We start from the raw sequence: 11,568 nt of genomic DNA on the forward strand, positions 1-11,568 counted from the left end.
CTATGTATAATAGGCTCCACTTTTATTCACCTCATTAAAACTGATTCAAATGTATTCTTTTTAATGGCTGAATAATACTCCATTGTGTATATGTACTACAGCTTTCTTATCCATTCATCTGCTGATGGACATCTAGGTTGCTTCCATGTCCTGGCTATTATAAACAGTGCTGCTATGTACATTGGGGTACACGTGTCTCTTTCAATTCTGGTTTCCTTGGAGTGTATGCCCAGTAGTGTGATTGCTGGGTCATAAGGCAGTTCTATTTCCAGTGTTTTAAGGAATCTCCACACTGTTCTCCATAGTGGCTGTATTAGTTTGCATTCCCACCAGCAGTGTAGGAGGGTTCCCTTTCCTCCACACCCTCTCCAGCATTTATTGCTTGTAGACTTTTGGATCACAGCCATTCTGACTGGTTCTCTAATATTTAATGAGTGATGTTGAGCATCTTTCCATGTGTTTGTTAGCCATCTGTATGTCTTCTTTGGAGAAATGTCTATTTAGTTCTTTGGCCTACTTTTTGACTGGGTCATTTATTTTTCTGGAATTGAGCTGCAGGAGTTGCTTGTATATTTTTGAGATTAATTCTTTGTCAGTTGCTTCATTTGCTATTATTTTCTCCCATCCTGAAGGCTGTCTTTTAACCTTGCTTATAGTTTCCTTCGTTGTTCAAAAGCGTTTAATATTAATTAGATCCCATTTGTTTATTTTTACTTTTATTTCCATTACTCTGGGAGGTGGATCATAGAGGATCCTGCTGTGATTTATGTCAGAGAGTGTTTTGCCTAAGTTTTCCTCTAGGAGTTTTATAGTTTCTGGTCTTACATTTAGATCTTTAATCCATTTTGAGTTCTTATTTTTGTGTATGGTGTTAGAAAGTGTTCTAGTTTCATTCTTTTACAAGTGGTTGACCAGTTTTCCTAGCACCACTTGTTAAAGAGATTGTCTTTTCTTCATTGTATATTCTTGCCTCCTTTGTCAAAGATAAGGTGTCCATAGGTGCATGGATATATGCATTACTATACTGTATTGATATTTTTATTTCTGACTTATTTCACTCTGTATAATAGATTCCAGTTCATCCACCTCATTAGAACTGACTCAAATGTGTTCTTTGTTACAGCTGAGTAATATTCCATTGTGTATATGTACCACAACTTCCTTATCCATTTGTCTGCTGATAGACATCTGGGTTGCTTCCATGTCCCAACTATTGTAAACAGTGCTTCAATGAATGGGGGGTACATGTCTCTTTCAATTCTGGTTTCCTCAGTGTGTATGCCCAGCAGTGGGATTGCTAGGTCATATGGCAGTTCTATTTCCAGTTTTTTAAGGAATCTCCACACTGTTCTCCATGGTGGCTGTACTAGTTTGCATTCCCACCAACAGTGTAAGAAATTTCCCTTTTCTCCACACCTTCTCCAGCATTTATTGTTTGTAGACTTTTTGATAGCAGCCATTCTGACTGGCCTGAGATGGTACTTCATTGTGTGTTTTTTTTTTTTTTTTGAAAAGTTAAAAATTCCTTAATTTTTTATTCCTGGTACCATTACCACAATTTACAGGGCAATATACCTGATGTAATGAAAAGAAAAAGAAAAAGACAAAGCTACAACAGATAAAAGACCTCAGGAATGTACATCTAATTGACACTACATTGCATTAATCAATAGCTGCACTTTTTGCAAACTATGGCTATGACAGTCCTGAACAAGAAGGGTTTCCTGTTTAAGCTGCAGTAACTTTTCTGACTATGGATCATCGTTCCTTCTGTGGCAGATTTTTACAGTTCCTCTAATGCATTTGGGACGACTGTCTCAAAGTAACCTTCAACTTTCCTTACAACTCCTCGCTCTCTCTCCTGCTAAGAACTGTATCCCTTTTTTCTGAGTTTTTAGAACCTTCTGCTACCATATCCACCACTTCCACCACCAGATCCATAACCACCACCAGAGGGACTGCCCGAGCTTCTTCCACCAAAACTACCTCCTTTCATGGGTCCATAATTTGACTGCTGTTGTCCACTATAATTTCTAGAATCATTATAGTTTCCACCACCACCATAGTAACCTCCAAAATTTCCTCCTTCATTGTAACCATCATATCCTCCACCACTGCCACAATATCCACCACCTTGGTTTCCATTTCCTCCTGGTCCACCACCACCGTAACTTCCTCTACTACTATAACCAGGACCACCACCATAGTTGCCACCATCACTTCCAAATCCATTATATCTGCATCACCTCCTCCATAACTCCCTCTGCTGCCACCACCTCCACCACCATAGCCTCCTCTTCCACCAAATTTTCCACCATGGCCAAAGTTACCTCCAACACCTCCAAAGTTTCCTCCACGACCCATCAAGTTGCCAGATCCACCACCACGACCTCTTTGTGATCCAGCAGATTGCATCTCTTATTTAGAAAGGGCCTTTTTCACTTCACAGTTATGCCCATCAATAGTGTGGTATTTCTGAACAACAGTTATATCAACTGTATCAGGATCATCAAAAGTTACAAAAGCAAATCCTCTCTTTTTCCCACTCTGCCTGTCTCCCATAACTTCTATGGTTTCAATCTTGCCATACTTTTCAAAGTAGTCTCTCAAATTATATTCTTCTGTATCTTCTTTAATACTACCAACAAAAATTTTCTTCACTGTTAGATGGGCACCAGGCTTTACAGAATCCTCTCTAGAAATAGCTCTTTTTGGTTCCACTACACGCCCATCAACCTTGTGTGGTCGAGCACACATTGCTGCATCTAATTCTTCAACACAAGAGTAAGTCACAAAACCAAAGCCCCTGGAACGTTTTGTTTGGGGATCTGTCCTCACCACACAATCTGTACGTGTGCCCATTTCTCAGAATATTCTCTTAAGCTATTATCTGTAGTTTCAAAGCTCAGACCACCAATAAACAGCTTTCTCAACTGCTCCAGTTCCTTGGGATCATGACCCTCCATTTTAAGACCAGACTCACCATTTCCAACTCAAGTTCAATATGGGACCCTTCATTGTGGTTTTGATTTGCATTTCTCTGATAATGAGTGATGTTGAGCATCTTTTCATGTGTTTGTTAGCCATCTGTATGTCTTCTTTGGGGAAATGTCTGTTTAGTTCTTTGGCCCATTTTTTGATTGGGTTGTTCATTTTTCTGGCATTGAGCTACATGAGCTGCTTGTACATTTTTGAGATTAATTCTTTGTCAGTTGTTTCAGTTGCTATTATTTTTTCCCATTCTGAAGGCTGCCTTTTCACCTTGCTTATAGTTCCCTTCGTTTTGCAAAAGCTTTTAAGTTTAATAAGGTCCAATTTGTTTATTTTTGTTTTCATTTCCATTACTCTGGGAGGTGGGTCACAGAGGATCCTGCTGTGATTTATGTCAGAGTGTTCTGCCTATGTTTTCCTCTAGGAGTTTTATAGTTTCTGCTCTGACATTTAGACATTTAATCCATTTTCAGTTTATTTTTGTGTATGGTGTTAGAAACTGTTCTAGTTTCATTCTTTTACAAGTGGTTGACCAGTTTTCCCAGAAACACTTGTTAAAGGGATTGTCTCTTCTCCATTGTGTATTTTTGCCTCCTTTGTCAAAGATAAGGTGTCCAGAGATGCATGGGTTTATCTCTTGGCTTTCTATTTTGTTCCATTGATTTCCATTTCTGTCTTAGTGCCAGTACCATACTGTCTTGGTGACTGTAGCTTTGTAGTATAGTCTGAACTCAGGCAGGTTGATTCCTCCAGTTCCATTCTTCTTTCTCAAGATTGCTTTGGCTATTCGAGTTTTTTTTTGTGTGTTTCCATACAAATTGTGAAATTATTTGTTCTAGTTCTGAAAAATACTGTTGGTAGCTTGATAGGGGTTGTGCTGAATCTATAGATTGCTTTGGGTAGTATACTCATTTTCACTAAATTGATTCTTCCAATCAATGATCATGGTATATTTCTCCATCTATTTGGTCATCTTTAATTTCTTTCATCAGTGTTTTAGAGTTTCCTGTATATAGATCTTTTGTTTCTTTAGGTAAATTTATTCATAAGCATTTTATTCTTTTCATTGTAATGGTGAATGTGATTGTTTCCTTAATTTCTCTTTCTATTTTCTCATTGTTTGTGTATAGAAATGCAAGGAATTTCAGTGTATTAATTTTATATCCTGCAGCTTTACTCTATTCATTGATTCAGTTCAGTTCAGTTCAGTAACTCAGTCGTGTTCACCTCTTTGCAAACCCATGAATCACAGCACACCAGGCCACCCTGTCCATCACCAACTCCTGGAGTTCACTCAGATTCATGTCCATCGAGTTGATGATGCCATATCTGAGGTTATTGATATTTCTCCCGGCAGTCTTGATTGCAGCTTGTGCTTCTTCCAGCCCAGCATTTCTCATACAGCCTTGACGTACTCCTTTTCCTATTTGGAACCAGTCTGTTGTTCCATGTCCAGTTCTAACTGTTGCTTCCTGACCTGCATATAGGTTTCTCAAGAGGCAGGTCAGATGGTCTGGTATTCCCATCTTTTTCAGAATTTTCCACAGTTGATTGTGATCCACACAGTCAAAGGCTTTGGCATAGTCAATAAAGCAGAAATAGATGTTTTTCTGGAACTCTCTTGCTTTTTCAATGATCCAGTGGATGTTGGCAATTTGATCTCTGGTTCCTCTGTCTTTTCTAAAACCAGCTTGAACATCAGGAAGTTCACGGTTCACGTATTGCTGCAGCCTGGCTTGGAGAATTTTGAGCATTGCTTTACTAGCATGTGAGATGAGTGCAATTGTGTGGTAGTTTCAGCATTCTTTGACATTGCCTTTCTTTGGGATTGGAATGAAAACTGACCTTTCCCAGTCCTGTGGCCACTGCTGAGTTTTCCAAATTTGTTGGCATATTGAGTGTAGCACTTTCACAGCATCATCTTCCAGGATTTGAAATAGCTCAACTGGAATGCCATAACCTCCACTAGGTTGTTTGTAGTGATGCTTCCTAAGGCCCACTTGACTTCGCATCCCAGGATGTCTGGCTCTAGATGAGTGATCACACCATCGTGATTATCTGGGTCATGAATATCTTTTTTGTTTAGTTCTTCTGTGTATTCTTGCCACCTCTTCTTAATATCTTCTGCTTCTGTTATTTCCAGACCATTTCTGTCCTTTATCAAACCCATCTTTGCATGAAATGTTCCCTTGGTATCTCTAACTTTCTTGAAGAGATCTCCATTCTTTCCATTCTATTGTTTTCCTCTACTTTTTTTCATTGATCACTGAGGAAGGCTTTCTTATCTCTCCTGCTATACTTTGGAACTCTGCATTCAGATGCTGATATCTTTCCTTTCCTCCTTTGCTTTTAGCTTCTCTTCTTTTTACAGCTGTCCTGTAGAGCTAAGGCCTCCACAGACAGCCATTTTGCTTTATTGCATTTCTTTTCCATGGGGATGTTCTTGATCCCTGTCTGCTGTATAATGTAACGAACCTCTGTCCTTAGTCCATCAGGCACTCTGTCTATCAGATCTAATCCCTTAAATCTATTTCTCACTTTCACTGTATAATCATAAGGGATTTGATTTAGGTCATACCTGAATGGTCTAGTGGTTTTCTCCACTTTCTTCAATTTATGTCTAAATTTGGCAATAAAGAGTTCATGATCTGAGCCACAGTCAGCTCCTGGTCTTGTTATTGCTGACTGTACAGAGTTTCTCCATCTTTGGCTGCAAAGAATATAATCAATCTGATTTCAGTGTTGACCATCTGGTGATGTCCACATGTAGAGTCTTCTCTTGTGTTGTTGGAAGAGGGTGTTTGCTATGACCAGTGCATTTTCTTGGCAAAACTCTATTAGCCTTTGCCCTGCTTCATTCCGCATTCCAAGGCCAAATTTGCCTGTTACTCCAGGTGTTTCTTGACTTCCTACTTTTGCATTCCAGTCCCCTATAATGAAAAAGACATGTTTTTTTTTGGTATTAGTTCTATAAGGTCTTGTAGGTCTTCATAGAACCGTTCAACTTCAGCTTTTTCAGCGTTACTGGTTGGGCCATAGGCTTGGATTACCGTGATATGGAATGGTTTGCCTTGGAAACAAACGGAGATCATTCTGTCGTTTTTGAGATTGCATCCAGGTACTGCATTTCGGACTCTTTTGTTGACTATGATGTCTTCTCCATTTCTTCTAAGGGATTCCTGCCCACAGTGGTAGATATAACGGTCATTTGAGTTAAATTCACACATTCACTGATTCCTAGAATGTCGACGTTCACTCTTGCCATCTCCTGTTTGGCCACTTCCAATTTTCCTTGATTCATGGACCTGAAATTCCAGGTTCCTATGCAATATTGCTCTTTACAGCATTGGACCTTGGTTCTATCACCAGTCACATCCACAACTGGGTGTTGCTTTTGCTTTGGCTCCACCCCTACATTCTTTCTGGATTTATTTCTCCACTGATCTCCAGTAGCATATTGGGCATCTACCGACCCAGGAAGTTCCCCTTTCAGTATCCTATCATTCATTGATTAGCTCTAGTAATTTTCTGGTGGAGTCTTTAGGGTTTTCTATGTAGAGGATCATGTCATCTGCAAACAGTATGAGTTGTACTTCTTCTTTTCCAGTATGGAATCCTTTTATTTCTTTTCTTTGATTGCTGTGGGCTAAAATTTCCAAAACTATGTTGAATATTAGTGGTGAGAGTGGGCACCCTTGCCTTGTTCCTGATTTTAGAGGAAATGTTTTCAGTTTTTCACCATTGAGGATAATATTTGCTGTGGGTTTGTTTGAATATGGCTTTTATTGTGTTATGTTCCTTCTGTGCCTGCTTTCTGAAGAGGGTTTTTTTTTTTTTTAATCATAAATGGGTGTTGAATTTTGTCAAAGGATTTCTCTGCATCTATTAAGGTAATCTTATGGTTTTGTCTTTCAACTTGTTAATGTGGTGTATCACATTGATTGATTTGTGACTTTTGAAGAATCCTTGCATCCCTGGGATAAAGCCCACTTGCTCAAATGTATGATCTTTCTCATATGTTGTTGGACTCTGTTTGCTATAAATTTGTTGAAGAGTTTTGCATCTATATTCATCAGTGATATTGGCCTGTAGTTTTCTTTTTTGTGGCATCTTTGTCTGGGTTTGGTATTAGGGTGATGGTGGCCTCATAGAAAGAGTTTGGGAGTTTACCTTCTGCAATTTTTTGGAATAGTTTGAGTAGGATAGGTGTTAGCTCTTCTCTAAATGTTTGGTAGAATTCAGCTGTGAAGCCATCTGGTCCTTGGCTTTTGTTTGTTGGAAGATTTTTGATTACATTTTCAATTTCCATGCTTGTGATGTGTCTGTTAAGATATTCTATTTCTTCCTGTTTCAATTTTGGAAGGTGATATTTTTCTAAGAATTCGTCCATTTCTTCCAAGTTGTCCATTTTATTGGCATATAATTGCTCATTGTAGTCGCTTATGATCTTTTGTATTTCCATGTTGTCTGTTGTGATATCTCCATCTTCATTTCTAATTTTATTTATTTGATTCTTCTGGCCTGAAGGGTTTCTTTTGAAAGATAGCTGTTATCCTTACGGGGATCCCCTTGAGTGTTATTTGTTGCTTTTCCTTTTCTGCTTTTAGTATTTGCTCTATGTTTTTAATATTTTTTTTTTAGTTTGATTAATATGTGTCTTGGGGTGTTTTGCCTTGGGTTAACCTTTTTGGGACTCTCTGGGTTTCTTGGAGTTGAGTGACTATTTCCTTCCCCATTTTAGGGAAGTTTGCAACTATTATCTCCTCAAGTATTTTCTAATTCCCTTTCTTTTTGTCTTCTTATGGGACACCTATGATTCGAATGTTGGGGTGATTAACCCTGTCCCAGAGTCTCTGAAAGTGAAAGTGAAAGTGAAGTCGCTCAGTCGTGTCTGACTCTTTGCGACCCCGTGGACTGTAGCTTGCCAGGCTCCTCCATCCATGGGATTCTCCAGGCGAGAATACTGGAGTGGGTTGCCATTTCCTTCTCCAGGGGATCTTCCCGACCCAGGGATTGAACTCAGGTCTCCCGCATTGCAGGCAGATGCTTTAACCTCTGAGCCACCAGGGAAGCCCAGAGTCTCTGAAGTTGTCCTCATTTAATTCTTTTTTCTTTTTTCCTCTCTGCTTCATTTATTTCCACCATTCTATCTTCCACCTCACTTATCCTCTCTTCTGCCTCAGTCATTCTACTGTTGGTTCCCTCCAGAGTGCTTTTAATCTCAGTTATTACATTGTTGATTATTGATTGACTCTTCTTTATTTCTTCTAGGTCCTTGTTAAACATTTCCTGCATCTTCTCAATCCTTGTCTCTACTCTATTTATCTGTAACTCCATTTTGTTTTCAAAATTTTGGATCATCTTTACTATTATTATTCCGAAATGTTTTTCAGGTAGACTCCCTATCTCTTCTTTTGTTTGGTTTGGTGGTTTTTTTTTTTTTTTTTTAATCATGTTCCTTCACCTGCTGAATATTTCTCTGCCTTTTCATTTTGTTTAGATTGCTGTGTTTAGGGTGCCATTTCTTCAGGCCAGCAGGTTGTTGTTCCTCTTAATTGTGGATTCTATTCCCTGTGGGTGGGGTTGGGCCAGTGGCTTGTCAAGGTTTCCTGGTTTGTGGAACTTGTGTCTGTGTTCTGGTGGGTAGAGCTGGATATCTTCTCTCTAGACTGCAATGAGGTGTCTGGTAGTGAGTTTTGGGGTGTCTATGGGCTTGACATGGCTTTGGGAAGCCCATCTTTTAATGTTTAAGGTTGTGTTCTTGTTTTGCTGGAGAATTAGCATGGTGTGTCTTGCACTGGAACTTGTTGACTCTTCAGTGGAGCTTAGTTTCAGTGTAGGTATGGAGACTTTTGGGTTAGCTCTTGTCTATCAGTGTTCCCTGGAATCAGGAGTTCTATGATGTTCTAAAGTTCTGGAGTTAAGCCTCCTGCCTCTGGGTTTCAGTCCTTCTCTTACAGTAGCCTAAATACTTCTCTATCCATATAGCACAGAAGATGAAACCCTTAGGCTGATGGTGAACAACTCTCCACAGCCAGGAACTGTGGAGCCATCAACAGCCAACTCCACAGCCAACAACTCTCCATACCCAGAGAGACTGACAGAGTTATATGAAGAAGAGAAGAAGGAGGAAGGAGATAGAGGTCACTTGGAGGAGAAAAGGGAGTGTCAAGAGGGGAAGAGAGCAATCAAGCCAGTAATCTAATCCCTACGTGAAAATGGATACTGAAGATTAGATTCTTAAAGGTACAAAATTGATTACAAATATAAAAAAGCAAAGATTAAAAACCTAGAACAGAGGTTAGACTCTGACAAATACAATATAAAAATGCAAAACAAAATTGATCACAAAAATTAAAATATATATGGAATTTGTTGTTAAAGATAGGGTTTTTTTTTGAAAGGTAATAGTAGGCTATAAAAATGAAAGGCAAGAGTCATAAAGAATTAAAATTTTTCAAATTTTAAAAAGTGATAATAGTAAAAATATACCTAGGAGTTTTTCAGGAGCTGTTGTGGGCAGTATGGGGTCAGTTTTGTGTCAGATAGTCCCTTCTTCTGGCTTGTACTTAGTCTCAAGGTCTATAGCTGCTCCTCAAATACACAGTCTCAGCAGTAATTGCAGGGTTTCATTCTGTTGCACCTGTCACTCCTGGAGCGGTTCCCCCTTCTTTGTTTATTTTGCCTTCCTCTGTTTGCAAGTCTCTTCAGTGTCTAATTTCTGTCCTGACACGAGTGGGCAAAGGCTCACTTGTTCGACTGTGCTGTGGAGAGGGACGGACACTGCAAACAGATACCACTGGCATGTGTGGGGAGTGCTTACAGTGGGTGGATGGACCACACTGGGTTTGCCACAGCCCACGGTGATGTGTACTTCCCAGGTCCACACTGCTCAGCCTCTAGAGTGCTCTGCAAGGGCACTGTCCCAGGTGAGCCCTGCATTTTGAGCACTTCCCAGGTCTAAGCCTCTCAGATTCTCAGGTGTTCTGCAAGGTCACAGACCCACATGGGCTGTGTGTTTTGTGCCCTTCCCAGGTCCAAGCTGCTCAAGTGACTGGGTGCTTGGCAAGTGGACTGTCCCAGGTGGGCCATGCATATTATGCACCTCCATGATCCCGGCTGCTTGGTTTCCCATATGTGCTGTGAGGGCACAGTCCCAGGTTTGACGTGTATCTCCTCTGGGGAGCTTATCTCAGGCTGTGACACTACTGGCAGATGTGAACCACCCAGGATCCCAGGAAGATGTGGTAAGCAACTGGCAGCCTGCTCAGTTTGCTGGAAGATGTGATCTCTGGGGCCAATATTGTAGCCACTCCTTGCCTTCCAGCTCTGGCTGTCATACACATGCCTCTCTGCCTCCAGGGAGGTAGGGCCCTAAATGGCAGCCATCTTGCTCTCCTTTGGTATTCGTTAGGGGCACAATCTTTTGTTCTGTGACGGCTCCAGGGGTCACCATGCAGGATTACAGTCTTTCGCGGGAAAGGTCTTTTTTTTTGGGGGGGGGGGGTGCTATGGCACTTTAGCTCCCTTAGATTGCCCTCAAGGCATTCAAGCCCAGTCCTTGCCCTAGGGACCGATGATGCAGCCTGCATCTCCTTGCCCAGCTCCACTTGCTGCTGGCAGACGCACAGTATCCATGCTACTTCTCCACTGGCAGTTGCAGTTTGGTGTGTATTCTGTTATTCCCTCCCCCCCCCCCCCACTTATATTGCCTTCTGAGATTCCAAAGCTCCTCACAGACACACCTGTGAGAGGGTTTCCTATTGTGTGGAAACTTTTCCTTCTTCACAACTCTCTCCCCAGGACGGGCCTCCATCCCTAAATCTTTTGTCTCAGTTTTCATCTCTTATATTTTATCCTACCTCCTTTTGAGACTTCCCTGGTGGCTCAGATGGTAAAGCGTCTGCCTACAATGAGGGAGACCCATGTTCAATCTCTGGATGGGGAAGACCTCTTGGAGAAAGAAATGTCAACCCACTCCAGTACTCTTGCCTGGAAATTCCCATGGATGGAGGAGCCTGGTAGGCTACAGTCCATGGGGTCACACAGTCAGACTTGACTGAGCAACTTCACTTTCACTTCACCTCCTTTTGAAGAGATTGGGCTGTCTTTCTGGGTGCCAGGTGTCGTCCACCAGCATCCTCTGCTAGCGTCTAGAAGTTGTTTTGTGGACATTGCTCAACATTCAGATGATCTTTTGATGAATTTGTAGGGGAGAAAGTGGTCTCCCCATCCTATTCTTCTGCCATCTTGGGACTGCCCCCTGGAGTAAAATTTTCAAAACGTAAGTGCAGAAGCCTTCAGTGATATTTTTAGAACTTGTCTTTTATTGTGCTTCAGTGTATTGTAGAAAGTATACAAAGTCAGAAATTTATTCTATCATTAAATAGATTAGAATTCTCAGCATGTTAATAGGGCAAATGACTAGTTTCTGGAAAATCTATTTTTTACAGACTGCATTTTACGTCTGTCCATTCTGTAAAAATGTAATTTTCTGGGTAAATATATATATATATGTATATTCAGAGCCAGTTTATGAACCACATAAACTTATCAATCTCATGATTTTGTAATCTT

General features: G+C 40.6%; 1 pseudogene; it reads right to left on the reverse strand.

The window, feature by feature from the left end:
* Nucleotides 1-1,700: 1,700 nt before the first annotated feature.
* Nucleotides 1,701-2,966, reverse strand: LOC138930051 (heterogeneous nuclear ribonucleoprotein A3-like; annotated as a pseudogene).
* Between the last annotated feature and the right edge of the window lie 8,602 nt (nt 2,967-11,568).

Source organism: Ovis canadensis, chromosome X (genome assembly GCF_042477335.2).
Source record: "Ovis canadensis isolate MfBH-ARS-UI-01 breed Bighorn chromosome X, ARS-UI_OviCan_v2, whole genome shotgun sequence".
Classification (NCBI taxonomy): domain Eukaryota; kingdom Metazoa; phylum Chordata; class Mammalia; order Artiodactyla; family Bovidae; genus Ovis; species Ovis canadensis.